The sequence below is a fragment of the Emys orbicularis genome, chromosome 2 (assembly GCF_028017835.1).
Source record: "Emys orbicularis isolate rEmyOrb1 chromosome 2, rEmyOrb1.hap1, whole genome shotgun sequence".
Lineage (NCBI taxonomy): Eukaryota > Metazoa > Chordata > Testudines > Emydidae > Emys > Emys orbicularis.
The window spans coordinates 4949006-4971002 of NC_088684.1; positions in this window are offsets into that span (position 1 = coordinate 4949006).

Genomic DNA, 21997 nt, shown 5'->3' on the forward strand with positions numbered 1-21997 from the left:
GGACTTGGGACTCCCGCCAGGGTGCAGAACGATCCCCAAGATGATATTGATCAATAAACCAATGATGCATTCCTTTGCCCACCTGTCGATTGTCTGGATTGATTGATCCATCCTTCTTAATACAGAGGGAGGGCTGTCAGACTCCAGATTTACAGGGGTGGGAGGGACAGGAGAGCCACACAGCTGCTTCATAAATCAGCCACAGATTCGACTACTCAGCTCTTTCCTCCTTGACTGGGCCGGTGGCTTTGTTAATTACGTGAGTGAATCAGGAGAAGTGGATGGGGTTCAGAGTACACCCCAGACTGAAGCCTGGCTCCTGGGACTGTGGGCTAGGGGGCTGGGAAAGGTGACCTCCCATCTCCCCCTTCTAGCTGGCTGGTGACAAGAGCTGGGTGAACCAAATTAGCTGATTCCCCAGAGAGCAGCAGCAGTGGGTGTATTCGGCCATCTGGTCTCAGACTGTATTTCCCCTGGCAGTTAGGCACCTGGCTGATACTCTGCTGCCAACTGGGCACTCCCCTTGGGCACCTAGCAAAGGCACCACCCCCTCCTGGCATCACTAGGGGAGGAATGACAAGATCCCTGTAACACACTGGGGTGTGGGTGTCCAGGCCTACTGGTCAGGGTCAGGAACCGAGCAGGGCAGGAGCAATCATACCTGCAGTCAATAGTATTGAGCAGACACTGGCCTGCTGCTGAGGTTAGATCAGGCCTGGTGAAGCCGCTCAGTCAGGCAGGGAGTCCGGTTGACCACGGTGATCAGCTGTAGGTCAACTGGCTGGTCCCCAACTCGGCTGCAGGCCCTGATTTCTGACAGTCTGAAAGGTTCTCTGCCCCCTGGAGTCCTCTGTGGAGTTACGGGTGAGATGGCCTCTGGGGTCATATCCCCTGACCCCAGTGAGGAGGCGGAGGGGAAGGTCCCCATTGTGGCCAGCTCCTGCCATTATTGATGTTTGCCTTCAAGCCCCAGCTCCTGGAGTCATGTGTTCATGGGAGAATCTCAGCTTTCGTGGAAACAAACAAGCAACGTTTCTAGCCCTGGTGGTTGCAGAGACAAGCTGGGCGATGCCCCCAGAAGGCTTAGAAAGCAAATGAAAAGAACCCACATTTCATTTTTAAGCCAGTTTCATGATTTTTGGAGTGACTGACTCCTGGTTTTTGATGCTGGGGTGCTGACAACACTGCTGCCCCAACCTCACCCAAGTAGAAGCTGGTTGTCCCCAGCTCCCCTGACCTCCAGAACAGCTGAGGGAGAAATCAGCTGGTACTGGAACTGCTGCGAGAAGATGCTGGCTGAGGAGGACCAGGATCCAGAGCCCTTGGAAGGGCTGTGGAGAGAAGATCCTAACTGGCACCTGGATCCCTGACTCTTGGCGAGGATGGAGGAGAGGATTTGGTGGTGGGTTGGCTGCTGGGGGCGGGTGGCTCTGTTGAGGAGCAGAGGATCCAGATCGGCTCCAAATTTGATTCTCTAAGCCGGCTGGCGAGTTGACCCTATCAGTAGGCCAGCTGAGGCGATCAGAGTCAGCCTGTGGGGCCTTCCTGGAGGCTGTTGGGTTCAGATGGACAGAACCTGTTCCGGGAAGAGTTCCACTCTCCACACTGTGTGAAGATTTGGGGTCTCACATCCCCCCCACTGCGCCTACCAGCAGCCCGATTTTATGAACTCAGGCTCCTGGTGCCTGATTGACCACAATGTGACATCTGGCTTCTGCAGGATGTTTTGTACATGACTCCTAGCTTGCCCTGGTCACACACTTGAAGCTTCCTGTTCCCCGCTCGGTGCCTCCGCCTCCCAATATGTGAAATGGGCATAATAAACTTTCGACCCTCTTAAGGCATTGGGAGGTAAAATTCACAAGCTTTTCTAAAGGGCTTTGAGATCCTCCTGTGAAAGAGGCCACAGAAGCACAAATGTATAACCCAGAGGTTCTCAAACTTTTTTTGCTGGGACACCCTTTGAAACTATTTCAGGTTGTAATGACCCCCCCCCCCCCCCCAAAAGGTGATGCCCTCATACTATGCCACCCTTACTTCTGCGCTGTTGCTGGTGGCGGCGCTGCCTTCAGAGCTGGGCGCCCGGCCAGCAGCCGCTGCTCTTGCGACCCCCCTACAATAGTCTTGCAACCCCCTTTTGGATCAGGACGCCCAGTCTGAGAAATGCTGGTGGCCCTTAAGGCTCTGATCCTCTTTCTAGGCATTGCTATAATTCCCATGCTACCAAGCACCTCATAGATGTGTTTAGCCTGTCAACACCGCAGCGCGCTAGGGAAGTGTTATTATTATTCCCATTCCACAGATGAGGAACTATGAGACTAAGGGCTTGTCTACACGGGGACAATCAGGAAAATTAATCTGAATTAACTAAAGGAGTGAATTGAAACTGAATTAGTTAAACTACATGAAACCCATGTGGATGCTCTCATTCCGAATTAAAGTGGTCTTAATTCACTTTGGAAGTGAATTAAGTTCTCTGCAGCTCCGAGGAGGATAAAGCAACAGCGAATGAAGGGCTTGTTTTCCCGGTGCAGCAGTGCACATTAAAGGCCTGTGAAGACCCTGCTGGTGTGCGCTAAAAGTTTTCTAGTGTGTGTTAACATCATTAACCTGTAGCGGGGAACTTTTAGTGTGCACCATCAGGATCTGTCTGCACCAGTTTGTGCACGGCACATTGGTGCCCTTTAGAATTCACATCCCTTGAGTGCGCATTGCTGCACTGGGTAGACAAGCCCTAAGACCACTTTGCTTCTGATTGAGAGCATCTTCAGGGGGCAGGAATGCGCTTTAATTTATGCACATTGACTTCACACCCTCTGCTACTGTGTTTTAACTTTCCTGAGTGTCCCCACATACACAAGCCCTAAGTGACTTGCCTAGGGTCACACAGGTAGCCTGTGGCAGAGCTGGGCGTTCCCATAAAGAGCCTCTCCCACAAGACCATCCTTCCTCTCCTCTTTTCCTCCGCTGGAGGCTCCCGTTGGTCACCTGAGTGCTTCTGGGCATGAGCAGAGACCCGGATTCAACACTCCTCAGGCACCTCTGCAGAGCCCTGGTGAAGTGTGGTAGCATTTAGTCTGCTGCTGGCTTTCATCCACATCTGGATTTCTAGAGGGCCAGGAGGTGGACAAGGATCCCATATGTCAATGGCGCCTTTTGCAGAGAAGGATCACAAATGGATCCTAGCAACTGTGCGTGTGAGAGCGTCATCTAGCCCAGCACAAAAAAGGAGCCGTCTCTGAGGAGGAACGTGACGTCTCTTTAACAGCACACAGCAATGCGACACACAACTTTAGGCCAGGAGGTGGAAAAGACTATATTCAATTGGAACTATGGGGGGCATTTTAAGTATGAAATGGCTCAAGACTGGAATTGGGTCAGGGCACCCCCCTATTTTTGTGCAAAATGTCGTGGGATCTTTAATGACCACAAGGGGGCAGGAGTTCAGGTTTAGAGTTCACGTGAGGGCCTTGCCTTCGGCATGGTTGTTGAACGTCGTAGCTTGGCTCTGAGTTACCTACATTCTCCTACAGGAGGGGATATCCATTCCCAGAGGCTGAGATCAGCCACTCCTCCCTGGTAGCTTGGACTCTGTTAGGATAATGGTGTAATTAATTGATGTGTATATACATGTACCACTGCCCTCTACTGGACAGAACAAGAATTTCTCAAGTGTGTATGTGTGATTTGATTGTGCCCATGTAGTATCTGAACCCTGTCAGGGTGGGAAGTCTGAGTAGCGCTGTTCCAGTGGAGGGGAGAAAAAGGAGGCCAAGAGAGATTCAGAGATTTGAATAAAGTCACACAGGAAGCCAGGAATTAAACCCACTTTCTTGAATGCCTGTTTAGTGCCTTAACCACAAGGCCAACCTTCCCCTCGAAAGACAAATGTGTCACATGGTCTGTACTGCTTCTCCTTAATGGGGATTCTCCTCTAGTACCTGGAGCAGGGCTTGGGCTTTTGGAGCAGCGCTGCTCAGGAATTTTCTGACAAAATTGTTTTTTGGTGGAAAATGCTGATTCATCCAAACTGAACCTCTTCAGAAGAAAGATCAGTTTTGATGAATCTCCTGGTTGGTCAAAATAAGTTGGAAAAAAAAAAGAGGATTGAAATGTTGGAAATATCCTGGTTTGTAACATTTCCAAAGAAAAGTTTCATTTCTTGGTTCAAAATAACTTTTTAAAATTAGTTTATACTTAGAAAATTTAAATAGATCAAAATCTAAATGAAATGTTTGATTGACCTTGTCAAGGCTGATTCCCCACTCTGGCACTTCGAGTGCAGAAGATGGGGCCCGCAAGGATTCTAAAACTTAATACCGGCCATTCCAGGCTTGTATTAAACTCCCAAGGTTACAGCTTTTCTCTGACCCTTGGCTTAGTAAACGCTGCCACCACCCAAATGCAAAAAAACCCCTTGGACCCAGGAAGGAGCACTTGGGAATTCCTCCCTGTGGGGTACCCTCAAGCCCTTTCACCCCCCACTCCGGGGAAGAGCTGAGAAAGAAAACAAAGGAAAGCAGCTATTGCCACCAGCTAATCAAACAGCATGTGCACAAACCTCTTAGGACACCAAAAATCCAACCCTGTTCTTAAAAGAGGTAAATTTTATTTAAAAAGAAAAAGGAAGAAAATACATCTGGAACTTAGGCTTTTGCTAGATTTTAAAAGAGCAATTCCAAAAATTAAACCCCCAAAATAGCTTTCTTGGGGGTTTAGCTTAAAGCTGAATCCCCCAAACAAACAAACAAACAAACAAACAAACAAACAAACAAACAAACAAACAAACAAACAAACAAACAAACAAACAAACAAACAAAAGCATCTGGGGTTAGCACACAGGAGATCCACAAGCCAAAATATAGAAATAAACCCGATCACATCTATCTAAACATTCCCTGTCCCAGTGATTCCTCCTAGGTATGGAAGATAATTTTTCATACCTGGTCCAAACCTTACACAGCATTCCTGCTTATAGCATTGCTGCTCTGTGTCCCTGCAGCCCAGAGAGAACAATAGACAAAGGGGAAGTTTCTTTCCCAATTTTAAAAGTTCTAGTCTTCCCATTGTCTCTTTTGGTCAGGTGCCCACTTTCTTTTCTTCACCTGGGGGACTTTTTAACCCTTTACACATAAAGCAAGTAGAGGACAGCTACCAAGAGGGATTTTACAGTTAACTGGCTGGCTGGGTGTCCATCAAAGGGAGCTACACCCCACCCTTCATTTATCACACGCCCCCCAAATCACAGACAGTGTTGGCCAGTCTGGTTCTGGTTGGGTCCACACCGGTTGGGATTTCTTCCTGGAGGTTTAGGAAACAGAGTTAATAAGATACACGCACCTCTAATTTTACTACTAATTACATGAAGAACTAAACAGTACTTTTTACATTTCGAGGACTACAATGACTTAGAATGCAGGGACATTTTCATCCGGCTGATTCTGGGAAACCTTCCCGGGAAAGTGCATCAGCCACTTTGTTAGAGGCTCCTGAAATGTGTTGTACCTCAAAATCAAAGTGTTGAAGAGCTAAACTCCACCGAAGAAGTTTTTTGTTAGTCTCTTTGACTGTGTGAAGCCACTTCAGTGCAGCATGGTCAGTCTGCAGGTGGAAACGCAATCCCCAAATGTATGGGCGTAGCTTCTCCAGAGCACACACTACGGCGTAACATTCTTTTTCTGAGACTGACCAGTGGCTTTGCCTCTCAGAAAGTTTTTTGCTGAGGAACACGACAGGATGGAATTATTGATCTGGTCCTTCCTGCATTAAAACTGCTCCTACACCACGCTTGGACGCATTTGTGGTTACGATGAACGGTTGGTCGAAGTCTGGGGCCCTCAGTACAGGGTCAGACGTAAGGGCTGTCTTAAGCTGGTTAAAGGCTTCCTGACACTTTTCAGTCCACTGAACTGCATTTGGCTGTTTTTTCCTGATTAGGTCTGTCGGTGGGGTGGCAATTTGGCTGTAGTGTGGTACAAATCATCGGTAATACCCGGCCAAGCCGAAGAAGGATTGGACCTACTTCTTTGACTTAGGGACAGGCCAATTTTGGATAGCATTTACCTTAGCCTGTAGGGGGCTGATAGTTCCTTGATCCACCCGATGTCCAAGGTACGTTACCCTGTTTAGGCCTATTTGACACTTTTTGGCCTTAACGGTAAATCCTGCCTCCTTATGCGCTGGAAGACAGCTTGGAGGTGTTCCAGGTGTTCTGCTCATGAATCTGAGAATATAGCCACATCGTCAAGGTAGGCGACTGCAAATTCCCCAAATTCAGCCAGAAGGTTATCTACCAGTCTCTGGAAGGTGGCGGGTGCATTTTGCAGTCCGAAAGGGAGCACATTAAATTCATACAGCCCTACATGGGTGATGAAGGCTGACCTTTCTTTGGCGGGGTCATCTAGCAGCACTTGCCAGTACCCCCTAGTTAAGTCTTAGGTGGAGATGAACTGGGCAGGTCCCAGTTTCTCCAATAGCTCATCTGTGCATGGCATTGGATAGTTCTCTGGGCAAGTTACAGCATTTAGCTTTTACGGTAGTCTACACAAAAGCGGATTTCCCCATCTGGTTTGGGAACCAGAACCACTGGAGAGACCCATGCACTCTCAGAGGGGCGGATTACACCCATCTGTAACATGTCCTTGATCTCCCTTTCTATTGCGGTTTTGGCTTGAGGAGCCATTTGGTAGAGATGGGCTCTGATTGGGTGAGCATCACCTGTGTCAATGGAGTGGTATGCCCGTTCTGTGCATCCTGGGGTGGCTGAAAACATTGGCGCGAAGCTGGTGCACAGCTCCTGGATTTGCTGTCGCTGCTTATGCCCAAGGGTGATGAAAAGGCTCACCTCTTCTACGCCACCATTGCTTTTTCCTTCATAGTAGACTCTTTCAGGCCACTCAGCGTTGTCTCTCATCTGGGCTGTAAATTGGAGAACCTTGATTTCTCAGGAATAAAAGGGCTTTAGAGAATTAACATGGTACACTTTAGGTTTTAGGGTAGGGTCTGGGAACGCTATGAGGTAATTAACAGCTCCCAGGTGCTCTCGGACCATAAATGGCCCCTTCCACGATGCTTTCAGGATCATGACTTGGTCACCTACTCTGAAGGAACGCTCTCTGGCGTGTTTATCATACCAGGACTTTTGCTCCTGTTGAGCATCCTGCAGGTTTTCTCAAGCAAGGGATAGAGAGTCTTTGAGGGTGTTTTGCAGGTTGGTTACAAAGTCCATAATGTTAGTTCCTGGAGAAGATGTAACCCCCTCCCATTGCTGCTTCACCAACTGTAATGGCCCCTTAACTTCGTGGCCATAAACGAGTTCAAAGGGTGAAAATCCCAAACTGGGATGTGGTACAGCTCTGTAGCCAAACAGCAACTGCTACAACACTAGGTACCAATCTTTGGAGTGCTCATACACGAATTTACATATCATGGCCCCCAAAGTCCCATTAAACTTCTCCACTAGGCCATTTGTTTGATGGTAGTAAGGGGTGGCAACCAAGTGGTTTACCCCATGAGCTTCCCAAAGACATTTCATGGTCCCTGCCAAGAAGTTAGTTCCCGAATCTGTAAGGATGTTGGAGGGCCAACCTACCCTGGCAAAAATGTCAGTCAATGCCTGGCTCACACTTTTAGCCCTGGTGTTGCTTAGAGCTACTGCTTCCGGCCATCGGGTGGCAAAATCCATGAAAGTCAGTATGTACAGCTTTCCTCTGGGTGTCTTCTTAGGGAAAGGACCCAGAATATCCACGGCTACATGCTGAAATGGAACCTCAGTGATGGGGAGTGGCTGGAGAAGGGCCTTGACCTGGTCTTGGGGCTTTCACAAGACTGGACATAAGTAGAAACATCCTTGCCCATTCCCTCCCAGTGGAATGACTTCCCCAAACGGTCCTTGATCCTGTTCACCCCAGCATGGCCACTAGGGTGATCGTTGGCTTGTACGGGGAGATTTTGGCAAACCAGTAAAGTGCCTGAAACCACTATGGCTTATTGTTAAAGGCGGCCTAGTCAGCAAGCTGTAAATTGGCCATTCAGCAGTCTCAGCTTGACCAAGGCAGGAGGGGAGGGGGAGTTTTGGGGTGCCTCAGAAAGGGCAGCTTGACCCCGCATCCTTCCTGATAAGAATTGTGTTGAAGTTGCTGATACATGCATTTGAAAAGAGCAGGATGTGCCCCAGGAATGTCTATTGGGGTCTCAAGGCTGCAAACTCTGGAAAAACCCACACCTGGTTAATCAATAATCAGAAGGAGCCTCTTGCTTGCCCATTGGAACTGCTTGCTTAACAAGTTTTCTTTAAGGGGCATGTCATTCTATTACTAATGTATAAATAAGAGGAAAAGCTTGAGATAGTTGGACTCATTTGGGGACTCTTTTGGACTCTTTTTGGACTCTCCCTCTGGATACATCTTGCGGTCCCCACCGGCAGACGGAAGATTTGGCCACCGGAACCCTGCCGCTGTGTCACTCGAGAGCCACACTCAGCTTTGGTAATTATCGAGGGTTGGGGGTGTTTTATTAACCTGTTGCGGACGTGTGTAAGCGCTTGAGACTAAGTAAAGTTTAGCTTTAAGTGAAAGCACTCTTGTGTTGTCCTGTTTGTGCCAGCCATCTATCGGTCGGACGCCCGTGTCTCCCCTGATTTATTTCCTGACACCACCTCGCACAGAGTAAAAGTTACCAAGAGCTTTGGGTTGAAAGAACCCTGGGTAACAGGCTAAGCTCAAGAGCTTTTCCCTATACTTAGTTGTAACTACCAACTGTCTCTGAGGATGTCAGTCCTCCTTGTGTCCACCAGAAAGAGTCTCCTTGTATAAGAGTCCTTCTACAACAAACCTGGACCTGTTAGAAGAGCTGAGAGGTGGTGGGTCTCTCTGTGCTGCCATCCAAGCTCCCTTGATTCTCTCATCCACTTCCTGCTCTGCCTGGAATTGCTCCCTTGATGCTGGAGACATTAGTTCCTCGCTGGGTTGTGGACTGGGGCTTGGTCCCCCTGGAAGCGATGCAGGTGATGGGGTTGTTTCCGTTGACTGTGAACCGCTCTCCGCTGGTGCACTAGGTGGTATTTCAAGCTCCAGTTGAGCCTCTTGTGCCGGTTTAGCAGCTGCTGCAGGGGCAGGCTCGGTGGTGTCCTTTGGTGCTGACTCTGGTGGGGTTGCAAGCACAGGCTCTGGTGCTGGCTGCTCCACCAGTTCCGATCCTTGGGTTGGTTCTGGCTGGGTCCCAGGAACTGGATCTACAACTGCTGCCATCGACTCTGGTCTGGGGTCTGGTTCCACCACCTCTGGCTGGGTTCCTGTGGGAGGCTCAGGAATGGAATTAGGTGTGGAGGCCTGTTTAGCCTGGCTGTGGGTGACCATCCCCACCCTTTTTGTTAGCCTCACATGGTTGGCTAAGTCTTCTCCCAGCAGCATGGGAATGGGATCATCGTCATAGACTGCAAAAGTCCATATTCCTGACCAGCCCTTGTACTGGACAGGCAACCTGGCTGTAGGCAAATTAAAAGAGTTGGCCTTAAAGGGTTGCACCGTCGCTTGGGCCTCTGGGTCAATGAATTTGGGGTCCACCAGGGATTGGTGGATAGCTGACACCTGTGCTCCAGTGTCTCTCCACGCAGTAATCTTCCTCCCGCCCACATGCAGGGTTTCCCTTCACTCTGGGGGTATTTGCGAGGCATCTGGGCCTGAAGGCTCTCGGTGGGACCGCCGGGTGATGAGTTGCAGTTAGCTGGTGCTCTTGGGGCAGTTGGCCTTCACATGCCCCAGCTCATTACATTTGAAGCATCGCCCAGCTGACTGTGGGCTGGGGCAAGGTGGGTGGTTGGAGAGTGGGGTGGTGGGACAAGAGGGCATCTGTGGTCTACCTGATTGCATGGAGGGCTCCTCCTTGTGAGGTGGGGCTTTGGGCTGACCCCGATGGTGGGGTGTCGTCTCAGGTTGCCCCTTCTGGTATCCGCTCCAACTGCTACTAGCTTTCTTCTTCTCTGCAACCTCCACCCATTTGGTTCCAATCTCCCCAACCTCAATTACAGTTTTGTGCTTCCCATCTAGGATGTATCTTTCTATTTCTTCAGGAACACCCTCTAAGAACTGATCCATTTGCATTAGGAGAGACAGATCTTCCAGAGATTTAACACTTGCTCCTGATATCCAGGCATCCCAATTTTTTACAATGTGGTAGGCATGTCACATCTGGTTTCCACCTTAGGGCTCTGAACCGCCGACGGGCATGCTCGGGTGTTAGTCCCATTCTAATTCTGGCCTTTTGTTTAAAAATTTCATACTCGTTCATGTGTTCTTTAGGCATTTCAGCTGCCACCTCTGCTAAGGGTCCACTGAGTTGTGGCCTCAGCTCCATCATATACTGGTCTGGAGGGATGCTGTCCCAAGGCAGGCCCTTTCAAAATTTTCTAAGAAGGCCTCTGTATCATCACCTACTTTGTATGTGGGGAATTTCTTGGACTGGGGAGCGGTACCTGGAGAAGGACTGTTAGGGTTACCTGGTTGATCCAGCTTAGCCTTTTCCAGCTCTAAGCGCTTCAGCTCCATTTCCAAGCGCTTCGCCTCTCTCCTCTCCTCCGCTTCCAACTCCAAGCGCTGCATCTCTCGCCTCTCCTCCAAATGCGTTGCCTCTAGGAAGAAATTCCTTTCTGCCTCAAAAAGAACAGGAGTACTTGTGGCACCTTAGAGACTAACAAATTTATTTGAGCATAAGCTTTCGTGGGCTACATCCCACTTCTTCGGATGGCTTATGCTCAAATAAATTTGTTAGTCTCTAAGGTGCCACAAGTACTCCTGTTCTTTTTGCGGATACAGACTAACACGGCTGCTACTCTGAAACCTTTCTGCCTCAGTTAGAACTCAGCCTGGGTTAAGGGCATCCCTCCATCCTGTCACCGGGATCTCGGTTGGGGGAGGGCTGACCCTTCCCCCCTGGGAAGTCCCCGTTCCCCCATCCCCTCCCTGCATTTCTGTCATGGAGCTGGATGACTGGGCTTGATCTGGGTCTGTCTTCTCCGTGGCGTGCTACTTCGGGAAGACTGGTCTCTCTAGGGTTTTCGTGCCCAACCTCAATCTCATGCACAGAGCTGCCCTACTCTAGCCTAACTATTTCATTGCCACCAAGCTAGAAAAGAAAACAAAATAAATGGCTTGTTGGACTTCCTGGCTTTGGAGGCTGATCCTTTGGTGTGCCCGCTCCCCCTCAGGCAGCAAAGAAAAGAAAAGAAAGAAAAAAAACTCCCTAGCTTTCAAGCAGCCAAAAGGAAAAATGTGTCCTTTTAAAATCCCGAGGTCTGTGCTTCTGGTTCAAAATGATCCCACGTTTGCCACCATCTCAAGACTGATTCCCCACTATGGCACTTTGAGTGCAGAAGGTGGGGGCCCACAAGGATTCTAAAACTTAATACTGGCCACTCCAAGCTTGTATTAAACTCCCAAGGTTACAGCTTCTCTCTGACCTTGGCTTGGTAAACGCTGCCACCACCCAAATGCAAAAACCCCCCTTGGACCCAGGAAGGAGCACTTGGGAATTCCTTCTTGTGGGGTACCCTCAAGCCCTTTCACCCCCCCCCCCCCTTTCAGGGAAGAGCTGAGACAGAAAACAAAGGAAAGCAGCTATTGCCACCAACTAATCAAACAGCATGTGCACAAATCTCTTAGGACACCAAAAATCCAACCCTGTTCTTTAAAAAGGTAAATTTTATTTAAAAAGAAAAAGGAAGAAAATACATTTGGAACTTAGGCTTTTGCTAGATTTTAAAAGAGCAATTCCAAAAATTAAGTCCCCAAACTAGCTTTCTTGGGGGTTCAGTTTAAAGGTTACAAGCAAACAAAAGCATCTGGGGTTAGCACACAGGAGATCCACAAGCCAAAATATAGAAATAAACCTGATCACGTCTATCTAAACATTCCCTATCCCAATGATCCCTCCCAGGCATGGAAGATAATTTTTCATACCTGGTTCAAACAGGAGCGGCGCCAGGGTTTTTGCCGCCTTAGGCGGCAGTGCTCCTCCTCTGAGCGTTCGGCTGCGGGGGGTCCTTCCGCTCCGCATCTTCGGGGCACTTCAGCGGCGGGTCCCGGAGCGAGTGAAGGACCCACCGCCGAATTTCCACCGAAGACCCGGAGTGAAAGGACCCCCCACCACTGAATTTCTGCTGTGGGTGGCAAAATGCCACCCCCCAAATCCTGCCGCCCTAGGCGACTGCTTAGGTTCGCCTAGTGGAAGCGCCGGCCCTGGGTTCAAACCTTACACAGCATTCCTGCTTATAGCATTGCTGCTCTGTGTCCCTGCAGCTCAGAGAGAACAACAGACAAAGGGGAAGTTTCTTCCCCGATTTTAAAAGTTCTAGACTTTCCATTGGCTCTTTTGGTCAGGTGCCCACTTTCTTTTCTTTACCTGGGGGACTTTTTAACCCTTTACAGGTAAAGCAAGCAGAGAACAGCTACCAAGAGGGATTTTACAGCTAACAGGCTGGCTGGTTGTCCATCAAAGGGAGCTACTCCCCCCTTCATTTATCACAGACCTGATCGGATATTTTTGTGGGTTTCCAAAAGCGGCCAGGGTATTGCCTTCCTGTCCTGATTTGGGAAGAGAATTTTTTTTCCAAAATCTCCAAAATACTCACAGGATGGCAAAACTGTTTCCCGCCCGGCTCTTGATTTGTGTTCCATCCCCGTGGCTGCTGTGAAGTTCTGAGAACCCAGCAGAGTGACAATCATGCAGCCCTGGCGGGCCACGGGCATGCTCGAGTACCTTTCACTTGTGCGGTAGAGCACCGTGCGCCTGACGATGCCACAACGCTTGAGAAACGGATGAATTTAAGCCTACAGACCCCCCCGGGGGGCGGGGCAGGTGACTCTTTCTGATTTCAGACAGAGAAAGTGGGACATGGAGCGGTCAAGTGATGTCCTCACCCAGGGAGCGACCTCAGCTATTCCAGATCCCTGACCTGTGCTTTTAGCCACAAGAGTGGATTTTCCTCTTTCGGTGCCTGCACTGCGCCCGGCACCACTGATAGTGATGTGAGGCAGAACTGAGAAGCCTGGGACACAGAAAGGATGTGGGACAGATGGGGTGGGGATGGCCAGACAGATGTGATGTCACTTTCATTGCTGTAGGAAATGATAGGCTTCCTCCCACCCCCACCCCCACCACCCTTTTATTAGGCCCCTTTAAGCACTCCTGCCTAGACTTCTCCCAGCCCTGCCTTGTGCTCGTGGGTGGTACCACTTGTGTTTGAATTCCATTCCCTTCCTGATCCTCCCTCCAGTCAGACAGCTTTAGCCCAGGGCTAGCCAAACGGATGAACCCAGGGAGTGGGAGAATCCAAGCCCTGCCATATTTTTCCCTCCTGCCCCACTGCTGGGGATGAAAGCAAAGGTATCAGGTTCCTGTCCCGCAGCCTTCTGGGAGGTGGGAGCCTTCAAATCATTTCCTGGTTCATACAGCATACATGCCACGCCATGCTGCCTGACCGAGATGGGCACTCAGTGCACTGTCGGGTCAGAACTGGCGTGGTCCCCTCTGCTTCCTGGACCCCCGCACTGGAGCTTGATGGCTGCCTAAGTGAATCGTAAGCCTTTTAAAGTCACGGCGGATTAGCGCTGCCAGAAAACCCTGCCACATGTTTTTGACATTTCAATTTGATTGCCATTCTTCTGGTGGACACGCTACGATTTCCGGTCCAAGCCCCATGCCCAGTCAATCACATCAGTGGCTGGGCTGCCAGGGAGACTTCCATTCAGGAACAATCATCCTTAACAAGAATTATTTGCCTTCCCCACTTTTCAGTCTGCCCTCTGTTTAGATCACTGCAACACAGGAACAGTTTTGTTGCCAGATCTAATCTGGTACCTTGCCTCTGATATGGACCGGGACCAGCTGCTACAGAGGAAGGTGCAAGAAACCATGTAGCGGGCAAATATGGAATAACCTGCCCATTAGGTGAAGTTTCATAGGTTCACAGGGCCAGATTCTCAGCATAGACTCACTGAGGTCACCTAAGCCACAATGATTTACACCAGCTGAGGATCTGGCCCATTGATTTTAAGGTCAGAAGGGGCCATTATGATTATGTGGCCTGGTGACTTGCATAACAGAGGCCACAGAATCTCACCCAGGTACTCCTGCATCTAGCCAGTAACTTGTGGCTGAACTGGCAGGTAACTTTTGCAAAGACAGTCAGCCATAATTTCAGACTTCCAAGAACCCAACACATCTCTTGGGGGCTCTGTTCCCATGGTTAATTGCCTTCCCCGTTAAAAATGTGCCTCTTCTAACCCATTAACATTTCTTTGACTTCTGCTTCCAGGCACTGAAGCTTTGTTATGGCTTTGTTCATTTCTTCTAGACCCCTGGTCAGTTAGTGATTGGGTTATGTCCTGAAGCTTGTAGCCTGTCTTCACGTTTATCCTATGTAATGTAACAGCGGATGTCTTGTTTCAGTGAGTTCCACAGGGTAATTAAGTATTGTTTTGACACAAAAAGTCTTTCCTTAGGAACCAAGCATAAAGGGTACTCCCACCTACTGGACCAAATTTAGCCTTGGTATAAGCAGATGAAATTCCTACAGATTGCAACAGGAAATTGTACCTGCTTCAGCTTGAGCTGAATGTGAACATTGTGTTCTATAGACATGCATGTGGCTCCTTGGTTCCCTGGGCTGGGAGCATCTCTCAGTAGGAGACGGTAATGAAGAAGGTTTGTCTGCACTACAGAACCTCGGCCGGCAGAGCCCCAGCAAGCAGAGCCCCCTAGTATGGTGTTTCTGCTGGCATAGCTACACCAATTCCCCAAGCAACGTTTGCTATGCAGCCAGAAGCATTCTGCTCTTGGCATAGCCATGTCTACACCAGGTGTTGGCTGGCATAGCGGTGTCGGCTAGGCGATGTGATTTATGGTTTTCACGCTGCTGGCTGACAAAGCTTTGGAGGGCAGGCGTCTCATGTTTGAGCAACCTGTAGTGTCGGACCGAGACACAATGCTGTGACCTTCCTGGAAACCCTCTGCCTTCCCAGCTGCAGGGCAGGCATAGGTGTAATGTCCTGGAAAGAGCCCCTCTGGGCTTCGGAACAGCTGTAACAGAGCTAGTGCCTTGCAAATCCCCACTGATACAACCCCCAGCCATGGCGTGCCTGAGACCAGAGTCTTTGGATTACCTAGCTCCTCCTAGTTTCACCACAGCTGAGCGGGGGGAAGCCATGGTTGGTAGGCAGGCTGCAGCAGGGTGGTGGTATTATCATCTAGGTCCTTCTGGGTCAGGAGGGAGGCCCAGCATGGGTGAAAAACCTGCCTGTCCACCTGCCACCTCTCACCGGCTCGAAATCCACACCGTAACTCTGAGCATAAAAGGAAGGAAATAATTAACTACTTATCAGTGTAGCAAAGTAGAGACCCTAGACCTGTCGTGACTATGAGCCAAGCAGCCCTTCGCTTCCTTATTCACCCAAACTCCGGCTTTGCTGTTACAGCAAGCATCCCTTTCACAGAAGTCCTTTGGAGTCTGTCCTTAAAGCATTTATTATTCATTATATTTTGGCTTGTTTCGTGCTGGCTATGCCCAGTGCTCTACAATTCATGACTGGAAACAGAGTCCACTCCCCAATCGAGTGAGTAGCGAAAGGCAGACGTGTGGCTGCCTAGATGAACCCAGAAAAGTGGGGAAAAAAGGAGCGGTTGCAGTTGTTTTGGGTTGTTCTCCATCAGCAGGAGCATAAGATGTGGATCTCGCATCGGGGATGGGCTACATAAATAGCTGCTTCTCCTAGCTCTCAGCGTTGGGGTTGGGATCCCGAGATGGGCCGTGATATTGTCACCTCTCATTTGGGTGGTGGGGGAAAGTTTCTAGCTCTTCGGTTTACAACGGAAACCTTCCAATTAGCTGCAGTCCTTAGGGTTACAGAATACATAGCACCGGAGGATGTGCAGTTCTCGGGGATTTTGTAAGAGCATAAGAATGGCCAGGCTGGGTCAGACCAAAGGTCCATCTAGCCCAGTATCCTGTCTTCTGACAGTGGCCAATGCCAGGTGCTCCAGAGGGAATGAACAGAACAGGGAATGACCAAGTGATTGAAGAAGGAAGCAACTGTGCCATCTAATCCACTTTTTAAAGATGAAATTATCCAATGTATGATCTAACAGAGCACCCAGCTCCAGACAGCTCTATAGTGCTATCCAGTTCATCAGTACAGCATAGATGCCAATGGCACTGTGAATAGCTGGCAGGTGAGCCCGTGCCATTGAGCGCTTGCTGAGATCTTACAAAATAGGCTTCCATTTCAAGAACGAATGGGCAGAATGAAGGATGTTGAAAGGACAAGGGGTGCGGGAGCTCAAGTATTTATTCCTTGCTGCCCTGCTGGGTGGAGAGTATCAAAGACTCAAGAGCTCAAAGACTAAAGAGTTCTCTCTTCCAGCTGAGCTGCTGGGGTTTGTCCTTTGGGTGACTGATCAGAGAGCTGTGTTTGAAGATGAAGGTCACAAGTTCCTCCATGTGCACGTGATGAGCCGGGCATGCAGTCACAGATCTTGCCTGGGATCTGGCCGAGACGCCTCCATTTGCATCCCAGGGATGTGGCCATCCTAGAAAGTGGCCATCGGCCATCAGCTGTTCCCCCCACACCCTAGGAGGTGAAGGCGGCTGGGTCTGCACAGGCGGTGCCAAGACAGGCAGGTTCTGGGATTCTGTTACAGCATGGAACTGTTTCACTGGTTCTCCCCCGTGCTGGATCTCAGTTTGAGGGAGGCCTTTAGGGGATGATGGGAAGAACAAAGGGGCTTTGGGCTGGCGAACGGTTGTGGGAGGAAGGCTGAGGTGACGTGGAAGAGTCCTTCCTCTGCAGGGCTGCTCTCAGAAGCTCTACCTGGTCCCGCAGGAGCAGCAGCCAATCCCGCTTTCCTCAATTCCAGCCCTTTCAGGACCAAGTCGCCTCGTGGGCATTGACACCTGCTAACGTTGCGTGCTCATTGGCCAGGAACCATATGGCAAAATGGCCAAGACATTGATGGCCTCTAGAGTGGGATCCCTCCTGCTTTTCTTATGCCAAGTGCCATCCATTCGTGGCTGTCCCCACTGCGGTATCTGGAGGAGCAAACGCAGCAGAAGGTCTGGAGAGCTGAGAACCTCAGAAGATACCAGCTCTTGCCGAACTCACTCATCGTCATTCTTTCTAGCAATGCTGATGATGGGCAATGGGGATGGGAGGTCACCAACATTCCCCTCACCCCTCAGGTCCTTACCAAAGGCAATACTATGGCACAATGTGTTGGGTCCTTCCTGTTCAAGAGTCTGGCTTTTATTTTGTAATGAAGGAAGTGTGAGCCGATGAGACCTGGTGGGTCGGTTCAGCACAATGCTGTCCAGTGTCCAGTGCAAGATACTAGAGACTTGGGATCCTATTAGTCAGATATGGGAAAACTCCACTAAATCGCTGAGTCTGTCATCTGCCTTGCTGGGGCAGGAGACCAGCCCCATCCTATTTTTATAGTCCCGGCCCTTTAAGAGTCTGCTTGTCCTGCAGGAAAGGGCGTGTCTTTTCAACAGGAACTCAGCATTCGTCAATGGAACGCACCCTGCAGGACTCCTGGAATTTAAAGGCCCAGGACTATAATTTTAGCCAAGAAGCTGAATTTCCCTGTGTGTTTTTTGTAAAGGCAGACAAAGATGCTGCAGTTTCTCCCCTTCAAAGTTAGGAGCAGGAGGAAGGGCCTTTGTTTCTTTCTTTACTTTTGTGCTTAACAGCCGTAGAGTAGCTTTTATGGCTCGTAGTTGAATGAATGTGGTCTCTTCCCTCCCTCTCTCTCTTTAAATTGAAAAAAAAAAAAGAGAGAGATGAGAGTCTGTCAAGATATTAGATCTAACATCCACAAGCCATGTTCGCCTTGGCAGATGGCAGGGGAGATGATTGCTTAGCACTGCATGTTTGACATCTCACAGAAATAGCAAGGCTGGTGTGGTAGGCCTGTAGCCATTGTCAGCTGCTGTGGTACCTGTGCTGGAAGTGGGAGTCACATGCTCCGGTTCACACCTCCCGATGCAAAAACGCTCTCAGGAGTGACTCCTGGTGCATGTGTTTGCCCTCGCCGCCCCCTCCCCATCCCTCTTCCCCTTCGGCCTCTGGTGGCGGTTGGTGGGTTATGCTGTTGCTTTCTTGTCACCAGCTTGTGTGACAGGTGAGGTGACACAGAGTCTGCAGAGTTGTAAAGGAAGTTGCTCCGGGGCTTTGCCACACTGGGGAGGTGAGCTCGCTGTAGCGGAGGAGGGGGGGGAGCAAGGTGGGAAAGCGTACAAACATCTGTTCGCTTCTCCACTTCTTAAAGGAAGAGGAGAGCAAGAGGAAGAATGGAATAGGGGAAGGATGGTGTCTGGCCATCAAACTAGGTAAATTACCCCAGTCTGGGCGCCCAGGGGTTAATCTTCACCCGAGCAGGAGGATTCCCACTTATCTCCTCCAGATATTCTAATTTATTAATTAATTCAAGGGCCTGCTTTGTTCAGTAAGTTTAGGCACCCAATTTCTGCGATTGCATGCCCAACTGCAAGAGCTGTGCATTCAAATGACCAATTGGACGCACAGCTCGCCATTTGCACATGCAGCGGCTGCGGTTGCATGCCCAACCGTCAGAGCTGTGCATTCAAATGACCAATTGGATGCACAGCTCGCCATTTGCACATGCAATGGCTGTGGTTGCATGTGCAAATTCCCCCCTAAGCCTCTGCTAACACCGGCTCTTTGTTTTTGATCTGGTTCATTTAATTTTCCATTTTGTAGGGTGTGCCTATCATGGGCTTCAAGCACGCTTGCAAAAAATAAATAAAAGAAAGTGATGACCCTGATCTGCTATCTGTCAATAACAGAAGAACCACTCCCCTTACTCTGCAAAAGCCAAAATGACCTTCAGGTGGCAATGCCCACAAAGTGACTTGGTCCTGATAGGGCCGGAATTGAGGACAGCAGGATAGGCTGCAGCTCCTGGGGGAGCTTGACTTTCCAGTCTCTGAGGTGAGGAGATATCTGACCACATAACTTGCTGCTGGAGGGAAAGTTTAGGTAAAGAGGCAGGGACAAATTCAGAGGTGAGTCTGAGTCTAGAAAGAGTTTGTGTTTACATAACCTTCTTCTGGCTCCTAAGCGTGTAAGTTACACCTAATATGTTTGAGCATAAGGGAGTGGAACTTATTCCAGCTTGCTCATTGCCTCTGCATCTGGCCCATAGTCTTTTCAAGGTCATAGGCTTAAAGGTCATAAATCTCTGGCTCAGGCAGACCAAGAGTGGAGGAAGGAAGTGGACGAGTCACAAGTGGCCCCAATGACAACACCCCGTTGCCAACCAACAGACATGCCAATTTAGTGATACTTGGTGTGAGAGTCTCTGCTATGGAGCAAGCGTTTGAGGACAGAGAGGACCTAAGCCATGAAGAGTTGTACAAACCAACACCTTGGACTGCATCCAGGAGTCAACTGGAAGCTCATAGAGTATGTAGAGAAGCCATGCAATTCGCTCCCTGTGAGAAATGGCCCTAAGCCATGGGTAGTCACAGTCTTCACCAATTGAAGCCTGAATATGGTCTTCAAGTGCCAACCAAGTAGTGCTTGTAGGATTCATCCATACTGGATGAGTGTGACATCCCAGAAGAAGAGTAAAAATGTCTCTTCTAACCAAATCCAGTGAGGGGCTTGGCTGGAGGTCAGAGGGTACGGAGGAGCTTTCACTGGCTCAGGTCCAGCCCCGAGGTTGGCAGTGGCACCATCTGATGGCTGTCCAGTGACCCCATGTGAAATCAGCAGGTGGGGCTCAGTGAAGTTCCTTGTGGATGGGTGTCCATGCTGCACAGTCCTCCACTACAGTGGGCACTAATCAGCCCTTCAGTCGGCTGACTGGGCCCGTGGAGACTGAACTGGGCGTTCCACCAAGTCAGGAGCAAGGTATATTGGTCTGGAAGGATCTTGCAGTTCTGCTGCCTATATAGCTTCTGTGGCCAAACGGAGCATTTTGTCACCAGGGCTGAACCCCCAGCACTTGTCAACTGCTCGAAACTCTTTTAAAAAACCAACAACTTCAGATTTGTCTTTGTGTCACGCCGGGTGAGTTTCCTTTAAGATGGTTGTATCATCCAGTGAGCTGATCCCTGCCAAGTCCTTTTATGCACGTAGTGCCCTGCCTTCAAAACAGTTCACCTTTCGAGGGCGCTTTGATCCAGTGGAAATCATTGTGACACGAGTGCCCCCTGAAGCAATTGGAAAGTGCTGACTCTCCGGAGAGTGAGGTGAGGAGGGGGGAGAAGGAGGGACGTCCTGCGTCTTAGGGCTTGCAGCAGGCACCCTGTGCTTCCCTGGCTCCAATCCTTAGACATGGGTGCCCCCCCTCAGATCCTTCTGAGCTTGGTGATACTGCCCAACACCTCTGAGCAATCTCTGATTGTTGGCCAGTGCTCTAACGGGGCTAGAGCAATCGACTGCGTGTGAAGCCTGGAAGAGCTGTAGATGGTATTTTGCTTGGTCACCTCTTCCTCCCACAGCCAGAAAAATGAAACCCAGCCCCTCCATAAGCACTTTGTTTTGGAATAAACCATCGGAGGCACCGGTCCCCAGCCCAACGCGGGAGACCGTCTCCTGTCCATGGAGATGGTGGCCCTGGCTAACAGCTTGCCAGGCATACCTGCACAGGTTGGCACGGGTTGTGATGGTGCTAACCAGTCATCGCCGTCTGCCTTGGAGCCAAGGTCAGAGAGCGGAAGGATGGTCTTGTGGTCACAGCACTGTGCGGGGACTCTGAGACCACGTCCAGTCCCTGCCTCTGCCACACACTGTGTGATCTGGGAGCAGTTACTATGAATGTGGCCTAGTGACTAGCATGTATGTGTACCACCTCCCCCTAGTGACTCGCAGAAAATGTCATTGCTTTTTGCCCTGCTGCTGCAGCCAAAGGAGGTGCCCACTGGGCTCAAGAGGTCGAAGACAGTTTCTGGAGCTGTGGTTCATGGTCTCTCTCCTTCTCATGCCTCATCTTTGCGGTTTAATCGACAACTGCTTCGTCTGTAGCTACGCCTATGTTGCAAAATTGAAAACCATCTCGAAGGATGAGGCCATGGTGTGGCAAAGCTGAGGGTCATTCACTAAGAACCCACCACTCCCTGGCCATTACACTAGGTGCTACCTTGAGAACCTCGGCCCATAGCAGCTGCCTCAGAGTCACACAGGGAGAGGGGCAAGCTCTCAAATCAGGCGGGGCTGAAACCATTTAGGGTGTTTTAGTTTGAAAGCTACACCTTTAAATTGCAGTCAGAAACTAACTGGGGGCCAGCTATTGGAAATGTGCATCACAGACTGTCCTCTACCTGATGAGAACATGAAAATTAGCTAGTCCCAATATCGATGTGTCCTTTAGCTTTGCAGTAGTCATGACACATGCACGGGGGTTGTTGTCACTGCAGATGGTAAAGTATGGAGCATAGACCCCTGAACTGCTTTATAAGAGTCCATTTCTAAGCCAGAAAATCTAACATCCCTACCTGCCAGTGGTAGCTCTTTTCTGCCTGGGTAAGCATTTGTGATCTTTAGGTATTACTCACAAATAACACCCTTGCCACTGGTAGAATATCTCCCCTACCCTTCGGCTGAAGTGTCAACGTGCAAAATATTGCTGGTTGGTTGAAATGAGGCCATTGTGAGGTGCATGGAGATAGAAACCAGTCACCAGGTTCCCCCAAACCGCCTGGTGGCTTTCTGCCTAGTAGACTTTCTGGGTAGGAGGCAAGTGGCAAGAATTCCTTTTCTCCGCCTTTCTGCCTCTTTCTCTGTTCATCGAGTCCTTGGAAAAGTCCCTATAAGGCTTTAGTTTGTGTACCTTTTCATCAATGGGAGCCACATCTCAAGGGCAGCTTGATACCCATTACTTGAAGTAACTCTTCCAAAGAATCAGATTTTATAGACGTCACACCTCCTGGGATTTAATTTGCCCTCTGGCCTCACAATTTCTTTAAGCCCCTTCCTTATAT